The sequence below is a fragment of the Molothrus ater genome, chromosome Z (assembly GCF_012460135.2).
Source record: "Molothrus ater isolate BHLD 08-10-18 breed brown headed cowbird chromosome Z, BPBGC_Mater_1.1, whole genome shotgun sequence".
Taxonomy (NCBI): Eukaryota; Metazoa; Chordata; class Aves; order Passeriformes; family Icteridae; genus Molothrus; species Molothrus ater.
Genome location: NC_050511.2, coordinates 17643144 through 17660580, shown reverse-complemented (window position 1 = coordinate 17660580; position 17437 = coordinate 17643144).

The following is a 17437-nucleotide window of genomic DNA, read 5'->3' as shown; positions in this document are numbered from 1 at the left end:
GATTTTACCATATCAGTTGAGCTCACAGAAGAAAAATATTAGAAATTGCTTTATTAAAGGTCTGTGTAAAATCACATGCTTTGACATGTTTTGCACAAGTTTGACACTAATGCAGCTATGATGAATACCCAAAGTAACATTTAATTTCCATCAGTCTCAGTGAGGCCTGGGATTTACAAAGTTCTCAGTACAATGATGTTTTGGTGACATAGACATAATTGGGGCATAAATGTACTTACATGGGACTGATACTTGCCAGTATTGGCTAAAACAAAAATGGGAAAGTTGGAAGCCATGAAAGCAGAGAGACATAATAAAGCAGTGATAGTGATATATACTGAAGCCCCCAGAGTTGGTGTCTGGCATAAAACACAGTGAAGCAGAGCAGGGCAGACAAAGAATCAGGAGCTCATTTGCCCATGAAAGCTACAAATCTGGGTGCACCTTGCCCCTACTCTGGCACATGGAGGACACAATTACCTGGCTGAGTGAACAAGTCTGAAAGGCATCCAGAGCATCAGGGTAGACTGAAGACCAAGCAGCCTTAGGGTGTATTTTGGACTTCTGCAGCTCCCAAGACCCAGAGCAAACTGTCCTGGAAATAAGGCTATTCCAGAGAGCATGGAGTGTCAGGTAGGCCCTGCTGGGCTTGTGCAAATGAAGGACAGAATGCTGGTATCAAGAAATACAAGATTTGCCTTCCCACACAAATGAGAAGAAATTACTGCAGGATTCCCCCCACATACCCTTGTAAACCAAAGTCAGATGTGGCCACAAAGTTGCTGACCCAGGTGGTGTAACCTCAGGACTTCCACATTTGGCCATTCTGGGAATTGCTTACAGAATGGGAACATGGGGATAATTATCTCCCACCTCATCCTGCAGCTTCAGCATTAGAGGCAACTCGATTCCCTCTCAGCCATATTCTGCAACAAGATCCTTTCCCTTCACAATTCTGTGATGCAATGATATATGAGACACCTTGGCTGTGAAGTTTCAGGTTTATACTGCTGTTTGGAATAGAAATATGGCACAGATTGCTTTCACATTAACCTAACATAAACTTAGGAGAAAAGAAGATTGTAATAAACAAGAAAAATAAGTTTAAAAAGCAAGATTCAAATTTGTTTGAAATATGTCTCTTAGTATCATGCAGATCCTTCAAAGTCATATTTCCTTCCTTAGCAGTTTGTGGATCCCTTATTTTAAATTTTCTTCATATGTTGCACTTGCTGGAAAATAAGTTCTGGTCTTCTCCTGTGGAAAATCTCCTTCCAAACTGCTGTATTTTAATGGTTCACTTCCACTAATTCAAGTCACTATCTGACCATAATTAATCCAGCTATTCTGCACAGACAGTTTATCTTGTTTTCTTTACTGATGTTGGTAGCAAAATTTGTGTGGATTAATAATACACAAATATGTTCTCTTTTCACTGAAGTAAGGGTCAAACCAGCAAATCTTTGACCTGGATTTTTAACTCTGAAAGCAAAAAGTGTGCTAAAAGCTTATTTAAATGATACAGCTGCTGAAGAAGTGATACAGCTGCTGGAAAGTATAATTGTAGAGATTAAGTTGCTACTTTCACCACAAAATATTACTGATATTTTCACAGCTAAGCTTTTGCAAAGCATATTTGAGCATGGGTCACTGAAAATTGTAGAGGTACTTTTTGCTTTCTAATGAAGTCAAGAAACCATCCTGACTTGCCACAAATATAAACAAGCACCAGGAATTCATGTGGAAGCTGGGAGGATACATCATCCAGTTTTATTTCCTGAATAAACCAGCTGTGTGAGAACCAGGATATAACTTTAGGAAGGGCAACAATTCTCCGCTTCATGGGCTTGACTGAACACATTTTAATGAGAAAATGCCAGTTCAGTGGTACTGATTAATTCCACATGTTTTCTTGTTTCCTGTTCGTTATGTTTACCTTTGGGCGTTACCACCCAGGCTTCTGCTGGAAAAAGAGGCACAGCCTGTGCTCCTGTGTCATCCAAAGGCCCATGCTGGGCCCCGTGCTGGGTGTCAGAGCACCCTCCACGAGCATCCGCAGGGTCCAGACTGATATCACCTCCAGAGCTGCACGATGCTGTCCCTGCACGCTCCCAGCAGAGACAGACATTTTGGAAACTGCCTGCTTTCCTCCTACACCCCCTGATATGCTGTTCCAGACACTTCTGATTGATTGTACAAGCGTCCTTTAGTTTCTAGTTTCTCCAAATTGACCTCTGAATCTTTAGACTCAATTTGCCACTTTATTTCATTACAGATCCTGTTGGATTCGAGTATTTTCTCCCACTGCAGTCAATTATAGACTAGTATCAAGTTTCTTCTTTATTTTCTCTCCAATATACAAAAGCTGTACAAGGCTTTTGAAGCTGATATGGCTGGATCTCATCCTCAGTATGAAAAGCCTGCACTTCAATAATTTTTCTCTTAGTATCTTTTAAATTAGGAATATAAAATATTAAAAACACAGAAAAATTAACACACTACTTCTTTTTAACACTCTTATTGCAGCTTTTATCAATGCATCCTATAGATACATAGCCCAGCTATGATAGGGTACAATTTATGTAATTGGGTATCCATTTTATTTATTTTTTATGAGTACATCTAAATGAACACCCAGTCAAACTCAAAAAGAAAATGAAGTTCTACATACTACTTTTTATTTACCTAGGAATCAACAATCAAAAATTAGGAACCAAAAATAGTCTAATATGTGAAAATCCTGTACTAGATTGGCTAACTTAAAATTTAAAGCACAAAACTTGTCTCAAATCGGAACAGAGAGAGGTTAGTAATAACCTGAAATTTAGGAGGTATTGGAAGGAATACCTTGTAATGTAAGCGATTCAAGGAGAGGGTGTTCCTCTCACATTGAAAACAGCTTCCCAGAATATTGTTCTGTATCTTTTAGATGAATTCTCTTAAGAATGATGGGGTCCGTCTGGTTTGGTGCACAACATAGCTAAATGAGGTGAGAGATTTTGCAGCAAACAACTGCCCAATGTAAAGAAGGTAGCAATTATGGAATATTCCTGAACAGCAAGAGAAAAGAAAGGAAGAGCCATTGCATTGGATTTGTGACAGATTTATGTTTGAAGAGGCCTGTCAATCTAAAAATGGTGAAGATGTATCATCAGCCAAATGTTGCATTATTGGAGAATTAGCCTTGAAGTTTTCTGAATCCCTCAGACACACAGAGGAGCAGGCTGGTTTCCCAAAGGTGGGGTCAGAAAATGTGACATTCTTCTACTAACCCTACTGGATGACACTGGGAAAGCAACTTCGCCTCTCTGGAAAGATTTTGGAGGCTCTGTATGGCAGAGATTGCTACTGTTTGTAGGGGCTCAGCTGAGATCTGCAGAAACCCTTGGACATGAAACAGCATTGTCAGGAAAATTAAACTACAAACACCAGAGGTTTATGTCCAAAAAGGAGACAGAGGAGTCCTTTCTGGCTTTATTTGAATAAAGGGAGAGGCCATGGGGCATTCCCCTGGGATCTCTCAAATTTTTGGAGGACACAGCTTTCCTTTTTATTTTAATTTCTGGGCTGCATTTCCCTTCCCTCTTTCCCCACTGGCTGAGGTACTCGAGAGGTAGAGACTCCCAATATGCCTGATACCAAAGATTTCCCTCTAATGTATAACCCTCCCTTTTAATTTTTAATTCTTACAGAATTTAGGGGTTTTTCTTCCCCATTGTTTCTTTCATCTTTCAACGTCTAGTTTGGTTTATCAGCAAACCTGAAGTTTATTCGTAAAAGCAAATATCTTTTTCCATTCATCAATCAGCGGAATCCTTCCCACTGTTCCTTTCATCTCCCAGCGCTAGTTTTATCTACCAGCAGACCCACAGCTTGCTTGCAAAGACAAATCCGCTATTCCTCTCAGCACTAAACCCCTGCTCGGCCCCCAGAGGGACAGCGGGGTCCGTGCTGCTCGCGGTGCCCGGTGCCCGCGGTGCCCGGTGCCCGGTGCCCGCGGTGCCTGCTGCCCGCGGTGCCTGCTGCCCGCGGTGCCCGGTGCCCGCGGTGCCCGGTGCCCGCGGTGCCCGGTGCCTGCTGCCCGCGGTGCCCGGTGCCCGCGGTGCCCGGTGCCTGCTGCCCGCGGTGCCCGGTGCCCGCGGTGCCCGGTGCCCGCGGTGCCCGCGGTGCCCGGTGCCCGCGGTGCCCGGTGCCTGCTGCCCGCGGTGCCCGGTGCCCACGGTGCCCGGGGCGCTGCCGCCGCTCGGGCGCTCGGCGGGGCTGCTGTGCTGGGGCGCCCCGACCTCTGCTGGCCGCAGGCAGCGCCCGCGCCGCCGCTCCCGCGGGGAAAACGGGAGGAAACAGGAAAGGGTGTGCTAGCCCTGGTGCGGTTTCTGCCCCAGTTCTGGCTGCTCGCCTAATCTCTTCATACTTTCCCAGGGGAATAGCGTGTTTGGTACTGAAACGGCTGTGTGGTGCTTCCGTGGGCATCCAGCAGCTCCTGAGGTTGTTTTTCCATGGATTAATTATTTCACATGCATGACTTGGCAGAGGTATTCCTTTCCTGTTGTAGGGAATTTTGTCAAACTTTAAATGTTGAACTGAAATTTTCCATGCTAGGGACTTTACCCCACCCCGGGCCATTTTTACTCCTAGAGGGCTCGGGCGGAGGGAAAGGGTTTTGAGTGTATCCAAACATAATTGTGCTGCTACTGACATGTTCTCTCAAAGTGTTTAAACTCTGGAAACTGAAAGAGCATCACTTGAGTTTTTGATGATGTGAGGCAGAAATGCTTTGCGTGAGGCCTGTCACCTTTTGGCAGAGGTACAGACCTTTCAAATCTACAATTTACTTGTCCTTGGTAGTTCCTAGCACATCTTGGCACTTTTTACTGAAGATTTTGCTTATTACAATGTGTGATCTAGATTGAAGCTCTCTACACACTTTTACTTGTGGTCTTAACCATGGCTACCCTAGGTTACATCAGGTCTCCAAGTCCCAGCTTGGGAACTGGGTGACAGAATTAAGAAACTGGCTAGATGAGGAAGAAGGTGGGAGACAAGAAATTACAACACAGAAGGGTCATGCTGGGAAGGAGCAGCATGTGCCCTTGTCCTTTCCATGTCAGGACAGAAGCTAAGTTGGTTCTCTACATACATCCATGCCTTGTAGTCAGCTCTGGCCACGGCATCCCTGGTCAGTGCCTGTCCTGCAGAACCTGCTCTACACTGCATTAGCTAGGATGAAAGGCTGCCTCTGGAGTTTGGGATGGCCTAGCTGCAGTGAAAAGATGCTGCGTATCAAAAACAAGCAGTGAGGCAGAGAGTGATAGCCAGTATGGCAGGGTAATCACAGCTACACTGACACTGCTGCTGCTGTTGCTTTTAGCACTGTGTAAAAATGCACACGAGGAGAAGGCACATCCTTAGTGCCCCAAAACTGGGACTCCACAGTTTGGCCAAGCTTTGTTCCAGCTTGTGAGTGATATGGCTGTAACTCTCTTCCTCTTTCAAAATTTGGAAAAAACAGTTCATCTCTGCAACTTGAGGAGGGGCATGGAGCTGTAAAATGAAAATCTCTTTGTACTTTATTTAAGAATGGAGATCCATCAAATATATCAGCTTGGCTTTTACCTCTGCTGCAATATATTTTGGATTTGAGATTAATGAAAAGTAATTTGTTATAAGATTTCTGTTGTGATACACAAAGGAAAGCATAGTTTGTTCTGACCTCCTTTAGGATGAAAGTATACATATCCAGCTCCTTTTCTTTGGTGGCAAACAAAGTGAATAGCCCAAAATATATGCAAGATTTATATAGAGAGTTCATATTTAAGAAAAGTGTAGTGTAATGAGAATTGCCCATATATAGAGATCAAAGTTAATATACTGGACAAAAGAGTAAAGGAAATTATCCCTATCTTCTGTTCAGTCAAGTCACTAAATTCAGGTGTGTCATTGTGTCAGTAGTGTTTGATTTGAGGACTTCATTATTAAGTGATTGCTCAACATCTGTAGACATTGGTATAATGAATCTTGCTGCTTTCTGAAGTCTACATCCTACAAATCTTCTTTATATTACTTGTTTTCCTAAATTATCCTTTAGGAGTAAAGCCAAAAAAATTAAACCAGATCAAAACCAAGCTCCTTCTTCCAGCAAGAAGAGAGTATTTCTAGTTTAAAATAACCACCTTTCTGTACAGGAGTGCTGTGCAATGTCTGTGCATCTGTGTGCATTGCAGAGTGCAGTGCATGCTCAAGAATTGTGCCAAGGAAGGTGTATACTAAAACATCATAAAGGAGTGACCTATTGCATACCCTCAAACTGATAATCTGGCTGAATTTTCTTTCTGGAAAGGCTCCTAGACTTAGAAAGGTGAATATGTTTTCACTGTTTAAAAGGCACAAACCGACGGCCTGAGGTATTGATACTTGCCTTGTGTTGATTACTGAACAGAAGAACTAATTGTTCTATAGGGCCTATAAAAAAACTACATATTCAAGAAATTCTCTACTTGTGGAAGCCCAGTTACCATGTTTGTATATACAAATAAGCACATTGTTCACCAAACATTTGTGTGTGTCAAAAATTTAATTAACAAATCTTCACTCAAAATTATAACCCATTCATGTCATGAGTATATTTGCCATGTCTTTTGTGACTCTCTGCCTTTCATGTTGAAAAATATAGTTAATAATGTCGTTAAAATATGGTGCCTAAACTGTGCATAGGGAAGCACAATTGGGCCCTTGATGTTATTTACATCATAAGAGGGGTTCAATGCTGGGAGAAGTCTTTATAATATTTTACTGCAGATGGAAAATGCTTGTAGCCCAGTGAGGGCTGTGTGTGACATGATTCCCAGAAATTAAATACCCCAGAGAGAAAGTTATACAATTAATCATCAACTTTTGTGTTACCACTCAGCAAGATTTTTATTTTTTCATGCTGAGAGACTGAAGGGAGAAAAAACAGATCTTGAAGAGACTATATCCAGCCATGCTTGCTTTATTTGGCTTTGAATTTGCCTGCACTTCAATAATTATAGAACATCTGGTTTCTCTGTTAATCAGAGAAAGCCTGTTTTATTCCCTTGACTTTTTAATAAGAAAAATGAATTTATTGCAGTCGGCCATATGAGAATCCACTGCAACAGTAACAGTTTGCAGGAACTGATCATGACATCATGCTGTTTGTGATACGCCTGTGTATGTGTGTGTGTGGGATGCTCACAATAGTTATTATTTTCCCATAGGATTGAAAACACATGCAGGAACTCCACTGCCAGGGACAGCCAGGACTGCATCATCTGCTTATCACTATGATGGCCAACTCAACACAGCCAGGGTAGGGAGAGGGATTCACTCATGTGAATAGTCCATGATAAATAGTTCATCTCATGATAAATAGTTCATCTCTTTAGTGATGTTCAAAAGAACTTTAAGATCAGACACAATCAAGACTTTGCTTCCTGGGATATCAACTTCTGATTCTCCATTCCTATCCAAACACTCATCCTCAGGCTTGATTTCCACCCCTGGGCATATATGGCCATTTGTTACAGCAGAGGGACAAGTTTCAAGTCCCACAGAGACTTTAAGCCTATTCAACTGGCCAGCAACAGTTCACCTCCCATTATGCAGAGAGGCTGGAAGCTTCCCTGTGCTCCCTTTGTCCTCCTCAGAGATGTTTTCATCACCACCACCTTGGTTATGCCCACATTTAGGGAACAGGAGAAGAAAATATAGGTGTTTCCTGTGACATCCAGCTGGAGCAATGGCAAGTGGTGGCAGACAGCAAGAAACAGAGCAAAATCAGGACCTTTCACTTCATTTTAGCAACTCCAGTGTCAGACTGGGGACCTCCTGTTTCACCAGACCACAGACCATCACTGCAGTGGGGAAAGCAAACTGTGGTGCAAGAGCTCTTTGTGCATTAGGCAATCGATCTGCAGATAAGGATTTGGCACTTGGTTTTTACAGAGTTTCATTAAATACATATGAAAGTGCAGCAGCAGAGGAGATTAAACATTTGTGGTTTAATCAAAAAGGTGGGAACTAATTTTCATCAAAAAATCTTCTCACTTGTTGCTTTCTCAGAGAATCCAAGAAAATTGTAATAACAGGTAAGGCAGCTAGTTTAAAATAGAGCCTAAAATGGTTTGTGGAACAACATTTCCAAAATGCCTCTCTTTTATTATCAGTAAAACCTATAGGAAAATACTTTAAAGTGGGTTGTTTTGATGTTGTGCCACACATATAAAAGCAGTACTGCCTCAGACTCTCAAAATATCATGAATTATTAATGCATTTAGGATGCAATAAGAGATCTTTAATGATTACCCTCATTGCACAAGGTCCTTCACTGCAGACAACAACAAAAGTGCCATGCTCCTGTCAGACCACTGCTGACTTCTGCTGACTTCCACCATGAAGGAGACTGCCTCTCTAACAGGCTCCAGGTCTCCCAGTCCTCCCAGGCTCCCTCAGGCAGTGCATTCCTCACCCTCTGGCAGGACCCCGTGCACACCACGCTGCCAAGCACCAGCAGGGCCATGGGGGCTGGGAGGTCATCCTCAGCAGCCATTGCACCAAGGGCATCCTTGCAGCAGTCCCCAAGGCTGTGCTTGCCCACTGCCCTGTGGGCCAAAGGAGCTGGATGCCTAGGATGGGCAATGGACAAGTGGAATCATCAGAGCCATGCTGGCATAGTCTGCAAAAGGCTGTGAGATACAACAAGCTTCCTCCTGGCTCCCGTTGCAAAGGCCATCATTGCAATGGTCTTGGCTCTTCCCCAGTCTCTGTGTTCAATTTCAACTTTTTGCATTGTTGTGTTTTAAATCCCTGATTTCACAGACTTCATGGCCTTTTCCAAGTAATTTAGCTTTCATTTACATACCTGGACACACACAAGAACATGTGGTTCCTGCCTTGCTGCTTCTGTCCCACATGAGGACAGCTCAGGTGTTCTAAGGTGATCTAAGGAATTGCCAATCAGTGCCTGGACCTGCAAATGACTGTGGGGATGAGGGAACTTCCTCTGACAGGACACCCGAGTTCCCCCAGCTAAAGTGACTCTCTCTGAAGCACACTGGCTTTCCAAATGCACACTGGCTGAAAGAGGCACTGACACAAACAGAGGCTACCCTGTCACCGTGTGCCAAGTGTGCTGGCAAGGCTGGGGCCAAGCTGGTCTGCATGAATGGCAGCGGTTCCTCTCAAATCCTGGCAGTCAGGAGGGCTCCCTTCACCCCCACCCACAGCCGCCCCATGGCCCAGCCATCTGGGAGGAGCTGGTGCTGCCACAGCAGCTGCTGGAGACCACGCATGGCACGGGGAATACGCTCTGCCAGCCACCGGGAATGTGCTCCGGGCCAAGGGCTGCGCTGGTCTCCAGATCCCCTCGGAGGAGCCGCGCAGATTGTTCCTGCCGCACTGCCAGCTCGGGCTGCTGGGCAGTCTGCAGCTGACTGGGTGGAGATCTTGGTGGACCTGAGCAACTTCCTCCTGCAGCCAGTGCTAACAAAAGGCCTCTGTGGAGCCATGTAGAGCAGAGAACTACTATTAAGGAATTAGCACGATGGAAAAATTATTTTGGCACCAAGCTTCAGCAATGTCTGGAACAGCAAGACAGGCATTCACTTCCACACCTTCTGATGTTCATAAGCAGTCTCTGCCACTACCTAGTTTTCTATTCAAGAGCTGGTCAGGGGAGGCAGGGAGTCAGTGCAGATAATATAGGCAAAATTAAGTATATTCACTAAAGCTCTTTAAACTGCAGCACTAAAAATAGTCCGGAAGGTAAAAACTTAATCTTACTGGATTTAGGATGCAGTAAAATTTTAAATGGGCACATGCTCTTGAGGGAATTGTTGTAAAAGAGGTTACATGGGCTTATAGAAGTTGAGATTCTTTCTAAATTTCACTCTTCTGTGTTTTTCCAAATGATAAAATCAGATGAAATCTTGAATGCTGTTAAGAATGACTGTGACACCAGACATGAAAGGACACTGTTGATCTTGCAATCTTCTCAAAACTCTGGCCAAGTTGTCAGATTTTAGTCAAAAAATTAATTGTGAGTTATTCACAGTAACAAGTCAGAGGCTGAATCTATTTTTAAATGGTCTTATTAAAATTTTCACTCAGTTTCTAAATCAAAGAGAAGACCTAATCTATTTCCAGACATTTCTCTGATTAGTTTCTCAGAAACATCATCTAACTGTATTAACACAGCTGCCAGAAGGGGCTTCCTTAATAAAATGTAGCCTTTATCAAAGGGGAAGAAAAGAAAATTTTATTAGTTTGTTGACCAGGGCATTTCTACAGATGGCATCTGGTTTACTGGTTTATGTCCTCATTCAGATCTGACTCTTGTCATTGTACTATTTGTATAGTTTAATTTTGCTAATATGATCATCTGAACTGATTATGGAGAGATACTAAAGAGGAAGCATATATGAAAGATCTTATTAAACAGCATTCCTGCATTATCTAAAACAGATGTAGTATTGTAAAACAAAAAAGCCTTTATTAAGCCTCCAAAGCTGTCTTTGTCCATCTGCATAAACTGGCAGGTTGCATGAAGACCTTTTTGTTATTTATAAATAGAATCATGCCTGAAATACAACCACACATCCAAACAATCTCTAATTTAGGAAGTTAAAGTCCTTGGTCTTGATATTCATCTTGCAGCTAAAGCCTGTCATTATTATCTGAGGTTTTACTGCTTGCTTCCTCTGTTTCTTCTTGTTATTTGTTTTTTACAAGTCCACCTCCAGTTAACCCTCACTCTTTCATTCATGTCATTGGCATCTTGTATGTGTTACGCTAGATAAATGCCGACATCCTCATCAAACTATGAAATGCACATGCTCCAAAGCCCCCAAGGCAATTCTGTTAGCCTTTACCTCCTCAGCATAAGATTTGCCCTGCATTGTCTTTCTCTTACAAATACAACATAATCTTATCTCATATAAATACAATTCTCTTATCAATACTGCTTGTTAGGCTTCAGCAATTACCTTGTAAATCCAGAGCAGGAAGGCATCAAATGACCCTATCCTGCCTCCTGCTTGGGGGTGCAGTACCTCCAGAATACCACAAGCTTCTCCCTTTGCAGACTACCATTTGCAAGACAAAGCCCCTCTGGGTGAATTCTGCACCTGAATACTTTTGGATTGTGTCAGAGCTCTAGCTGCAGAGGTCTGTTACCTCTGCCAAGTCCAAAAGCAGCAGTCCTACACAGAAGCATACAAAACCCACACCCAAAGCTCACAGGGTGCAGCAGGTCTGCAGGCATTTATCCATTTGTGCTGTGCAGTGTGGGGCTGGATGGCTGCCCGTGGGTACCCAAGCAGTTTCAGCCTTCACCCACTGCACCAGCTCTGCTCTCCAGGCCACCCTGCTCAAGAAAGCCATGCCCTTTTCATGCAGATGTCACTAAACAAGAATTGAAGAGCCCAATATAGGGGCAAAAAGATGTGGGTTTACAGGTTTTCAGAAGTTGTAAAATTAAGAGGTGTAACTCAGTTCAGTCAAAATTTCCTATAGTTCCAGCTGAAATATTATTTCTTTTTTCTCCCCTCTTGCTGAGTGATCTGTAAAAACTAAGCCCTTAAACTTAGTTAGAGCATTATGTTCAGTGGCTGTGAGGAAACCCTTTCCCCCTCAGTAAATTGAGGGGTTATTCTCCCTGTTCCATCGTGATACACAGAGATCTCAGCTCCCCACACACTTGCAGTAGGATGAGGCCATGCACAATCCAGTCTGCTTGCTGAGGAGTGAAGATTCATGATCCTGTGGTAACTTATTTTATGTTGAAACCTGGAAGAAGTTCTCTTTATAAAGTATTTTCAGTTTATAAAATACTGTGTGCGGTAGCCACTAGTCCAATTTTAGCATCTGAAATGTGACAGTGTTCAACACATGGAGATCTCTAGGAAGAAAAAGTATTTTAAAATAAAATTGTAAATGCCTCGTATTTGTGGTTCCAGTAGTATGGACAATTCTGATCCCCTCAAGCTAAATAGCATTGAAAGGAAGGTAAATAGCAATGTTCTCTTTCTAACCCACTTTCAGGGCATTACTGTCACTTGGAGATTTAGTCTCTGTTCATTTCTGAATTACTTTAGTTGTAGAGCAGAGGCTCCACCGTTGTTTCTGCATTTATCAGTAGAGTAGAGGAGATAGGTAGGTGTCTGTGTGCCCTGGGGCCCAGGGATGAGCACTGCATGGCAAAGGAAGGGCTTGGATAACAAATACCATCATTATCAGAACCTGTGATCTTCATCTTTAGATCCTCAGCACTTGACATTCACCATAGTCAGAGACCAGAGCATTATATTGTGATGTTTAAATAACTTTTACCTTTCTCCTGTAGGAAAAAAAAAAAAGCTGCAGTGAGGTTTCCTCAACAAATAGCATTTACCAGCTGGCAGTGGGCAGGCAGGGTTACTTACTGTGTGGGCCAGAGATGCTGGCCTCTACTTAACATAAAACAGCACCAGCAATCCCTACCCTGAGGAATCACTGCTTTTAATCACAAAATTTATTAAACTGTAAAAGCTGCTGATACAGATCAACAGATCCTGCTGGTGGGAAAGGGATTGGCTCTGGCACTTCTCAAGATGGATATAACTCACAAGCTTCTTCCAGTATCTGGTGCCAGCTGCACAGGAGATTTATGCAGTGTCAGTTAAAAATGAGGTTGTTATCACTGCCATGTTTATGAAATATTCTCGGTTTTACAGTGAATATATTCTCTTAAGCAATGTGAGGAAATGTCTGAGAACCTCACATTTGGGTGTTACCCCTCCTTCCACAAACCATGTCCAAATCAATTCATACAGACTTTTTAACAGTATGTTTCTCTGATTGAGCAAGTAGGATGAGAAAGTCTTTGGTTCCACAAATACAGGTTGATCATGTTTTCTGGTGGGTTTTTTCTAATTATTGTCTGGCTTACATGATTTTTTTTTATGATGTATGCATGCATGAAGAAAAATTTGGGACAGATGTGCTCTTTTAAAAAAACCATAGAAATAAATTATTTAAATCTAATTTTAATGCTGTGTAGGTACCAAAACCACTTCCTTGTACCTCAAAATACAGTACCTTAGTCCTTTCATGACTGAGGCTTTCAATGACAACTCCATGGACAGGTCGACAGGTCTCTGTTCTTCCTCAGATCTGCTGGTACTCATACTCTCTTCTAGAAATTTTTCTCTCCCTCTTTTAATTTCTGCTCTCTGTTTATCATTACAACAGCCTTTTTGAGGGTGTCTGTACTGCTTTTTTGAGACACTGGACTTTTTGTCAGGCCACTCTGCACATTTCCATGTATAAACTGATCTACTCATTTTTCCAAACCTCGTCCTTATGTCAGTTCCCAACATTGTCTTGCATATATATTTTCCCTCCCTTCTGTTCCAGCCTTGTTCTCCTCTTTTTTCCTGATCTTTCTAGGAGATGTTTGCTGGCATGAATATGGTTAAAGCATAATCCCCTACACAGTCACCAGTGGATAGAGCTGTAAGAGGTGGCAAGATATCTTCTTCCTCTAATGCAAATAAATATTTACTTATCACCTTCTTTCCAGTATTTCAACACACCCTTAGAAAGCTTCCTCTAACATCTTTATATCTCCTCTAATATTTACCATGTTAAAACTTAGAAGTTTTCTCATTCCCCCATACTCTTTCCTGCCTACAATGACAGGTAATTCCTTCCTGTCTCTCACTTGGTTGCCACGTGATTCGGCAAATGTCACACTTCCACCTACTGTGTTGGAAGGGTTTACCGTGAGGATCCTCTCTTCCTCCACAGTCTTATCTTGGTTTTGAACTAAGAAAATCCTATTCTGGTCCTAGCAAGTGTGTGTTCCAGAGACACTGTTATTTTGTTCTCTTTTTTCTGGTCTCTGCAAATGTATTTATATCTAAAAATATGAGGCATAAAATCAAAGATCCTAAGAGGCTTCTCTGTAATGACCAGAGACCTATTTTCTAGCCTTACATATGGATCTCCTGAGTTTGTTTCTTTCAGCTTCCATTTCTTCCCATGTTGTGCCACTAACCATGCTACTACTATAACTTATCACCCTGCTGCATGGCATGTACTGACAAATCCAAAACTACGAGAATACGCAAGATGGTTCCTCATACCTTTGTTGGGAGGATGAGAAAATGTACACTACTCTTCTTGTTCGCACACTGTTCCTGTGAAAAGAGTGAAGTTTTCCAAGGTTACCCCAAGGCTACAGTTAAGCTTGCAGCCTGCAAATCTGATTTATAAACTTATTGACTATTTCAATTCTCATTACTTTCAGTGCAAAACAAAATAAACCCCCACTGAACACAATTTTCTCCTCTCCTCAGCATTATTCATGAATGAGGTTGCCTGAAGGGAAGCGTTAAATCACTGCCTGTTATGGATTCCCTCCCAGATTGTTAGTACTTCCAAACTCAGTGCGTCTCCTTGAATCTTGCCTTTCTTCTATCATCATTTAAACAACTGGCAGTTCTAATTATTGTACTCATAGACAAGGACTTAATTAACCTAATCAGCCTGCCATGGAGCTGACAGGTATGCTTTTCTGTCAGAGTTAGGTCAAAACATGTAATCTGCAATGAATAGGAGCTCTTTTTCAGCTGCTCTGGCAGTGGTTCAGTGCATCCGTGTCTCTCCTCAGGCCACGAAATTGTGTGACCTTGCAGCTCACAAAGAAGAGTGATGATTATAAAGTGTATGTCAAAAAGCTAGTCTTCTCTGACCCAGTTTCCAGACACAACATGATGGATAAATGCCAGGGAGGCAGCAGCCTGTGTTATCAGACAGAAACAGGGCCAAAGCAGACGGGAGCATTGCTTCAGTACTGCCCAGAAACAACCACTGTCAGCATGGAGCAGTGCAGAGAGCTGTGTTTTTCAGGGCAGGATTAGGACACACAAGCTGAGATGACACAGAGACACCATTCTAACACTCTTGGGTATCTGTGTCTGTACTGATTCAGCACCCTGATCATTTTCAGGCCATCACTAAGGGAAACAAAGACAGGAGTCCTTCTGCTGGCTGTGGCTGCTGTTTATCACCAGGAATAGGCCACTGCCACATACCTTGCTGCTCTACTAGCAAAGGCCAGAGAGGGAATAATGGCTGGAGAAAATTGTGACAGTTTTGCATCTGTTTCTCTCCCTGACCCTGTATGAAGCTGGAGCTGCTGCATGCCAGAGTGGGAAGCCCAGATTCTTATTAACTTGCCAGTTTACTCTGGGCTAAAAATAATACAAAGTACTTCACATCCTGACAAATTATCTAAAATTAACTCAGCTTGGCAGTTACCTAGAAATCAAAATATATTTTAAAAGCATAGACATAAATAAGTCCTTTAATGCTAGCTATTTTTTGTGCAAGGGCTGGAGCAGCTGCAGTGCTGTTGCCAGACCATTTAGGACTCCCTCTTTCTCAATTTTCTCCTAACATACTCACTTCCTTTGAGAGTTTCCTATCCTAGGAAATATCCTCTTGGTGAAAAATGAACCAACAGAGAGAAAGGTGTTTCCCCATTAGCAGCTTCCTGTCTCCCATCAGGGAAGTCAGCTGCCAGCAGCAGCAGGGACAAATCTGTAACAGAAAAGAATTAAAGAAGAATTGGAAACCAAGCTTCCAACTAAGCCACAGACTGAAAGAACATTATAAAGAGCTGGTGTTTGTCACTTTATTTATGTGAAATCTATCTGTCCTTGGACCCTTGTAAGAAAGAAAGAGCTTAAACTTTATAGACATTACTCATTATTGTGATTGCATCCTTAACCATCATGTCTCAGAAAACCTACTGCAAGAGCCAGCCACACAGTTCTTAGCCCTGGACTTGAGTCCGTGCAGTCAAAAAACAAGCAGTGTTTCCAGGGCTTCCTCTTGCAGTGTTGCACAACCAGGAATGAAGGCAGACAGACACACCAGTCCTGCTCAGATGATAATGTTTGTTTCACTCAATCATTGAGTTTATTCAAACCTAGACTTACTTCCCTTAGTCCTGTTCCTATTAAAATATTAAGGGAAACCTGGAATTTATAATTGCCTAGACAACATCAGAGTGTGTCACATTGTAAACTAATTTTTTTTGCCTAGGGAGAAGATATACATCCTTAAAAGGCAAGTCAGATTAGGTATGATTAGGTGCAGGGGACTGTAGCCCTCATAGTTTAAGTCTATAATGCTTTTCTGTGCAGAAAAGCAAAGTGCTAGAAAAAAAAGTCCAAGTTCAAATAGTCCCCTTAGGAAAATGAACAAAAGGCAAAACATTAGTGTTTATAGTAAAGAATATGAAATCTTATGAAATCTTTTGAAATCTTAACCTAGTCCTGCAGAAATGGCAAATGCACCCTGAACAAAGAAAAATTATGTAGAACACCAAAATTCTGAGAAGGGCATGAAAACTTTCATACGGAACCCCAAAAGTATAATCATGATTTGCAGGACATCAGTGTGTCAGGTCCCTATGACTCATCAGAGCATTGAACCTGTTATGCAACTCAAAACACAGCAAGTAAGACATTTGTATATTTTAGAAACTCTGCTGCCAAAGACAGTTGATTTATGCAAACCTTCATATTTTCAAGTCACATTGTAGTGCTGGCCGAAAGGAAATCAAGAGTCTAAAATAGGTAGAGATTACTAATGTTTAGCATTACATTCAAGCCAAATGTGGGACCACTGGAGCCTCAGCAGGCAGATCTGAGACAAGAACCCAAAACCATAAACTGGGCTGTGTTGCCTAAGGCATTTTATAAAATCACATTGAAGGACAGCTACCTTTAAAGGGACAGCAAAGTCCAAGGAACCATGGCAACCACCAAAGTCATTGGACCCTCATTGATTTTAACACATAGGAACATATGGATTAAAATCAGAAGATGGGCCTCTTGAAGCAGTATGGAATCCTAGGAGGATCTTAAATTTATTCTGAATTTATTTAGGAACTGGAAGATGAATTCTAACTTTAATCTTAAGCACACATCCTCACACATTGGGTTCATTAAACACTTCACAGTTAAACTGTGAAGTCTTTCCTTGTGTTTGTAGCCTCAATAACATATTGGCTGCAAAGCAGTTACACAGTAGTTACACATGCATCTGAGGAGAACTGAATCTTACTTGACTTAACCCTTAAAATCTTCTTGAAATATTGTGTATAAGATACATAATAAACTGACATTACTTCCTAATGCCTAAACTGATAGAGAAGTAATGTTTCTGCAGTAGAGACTGTTCACATGTGCCCGTTTGCACTGCACCCCGGGGAAGAAAACAACATCCTGATGGGTTCCACGGTGAATCCCAGAACTGGTTCTCACTGAACAATGGCTTTCCATTAGACTGGTGAAAGGATGCCTCTGATCACAGATACTGCAGAGACAGTCTTTTCAGGACTATTTCTACTCAGACTTTCTCACGCAGG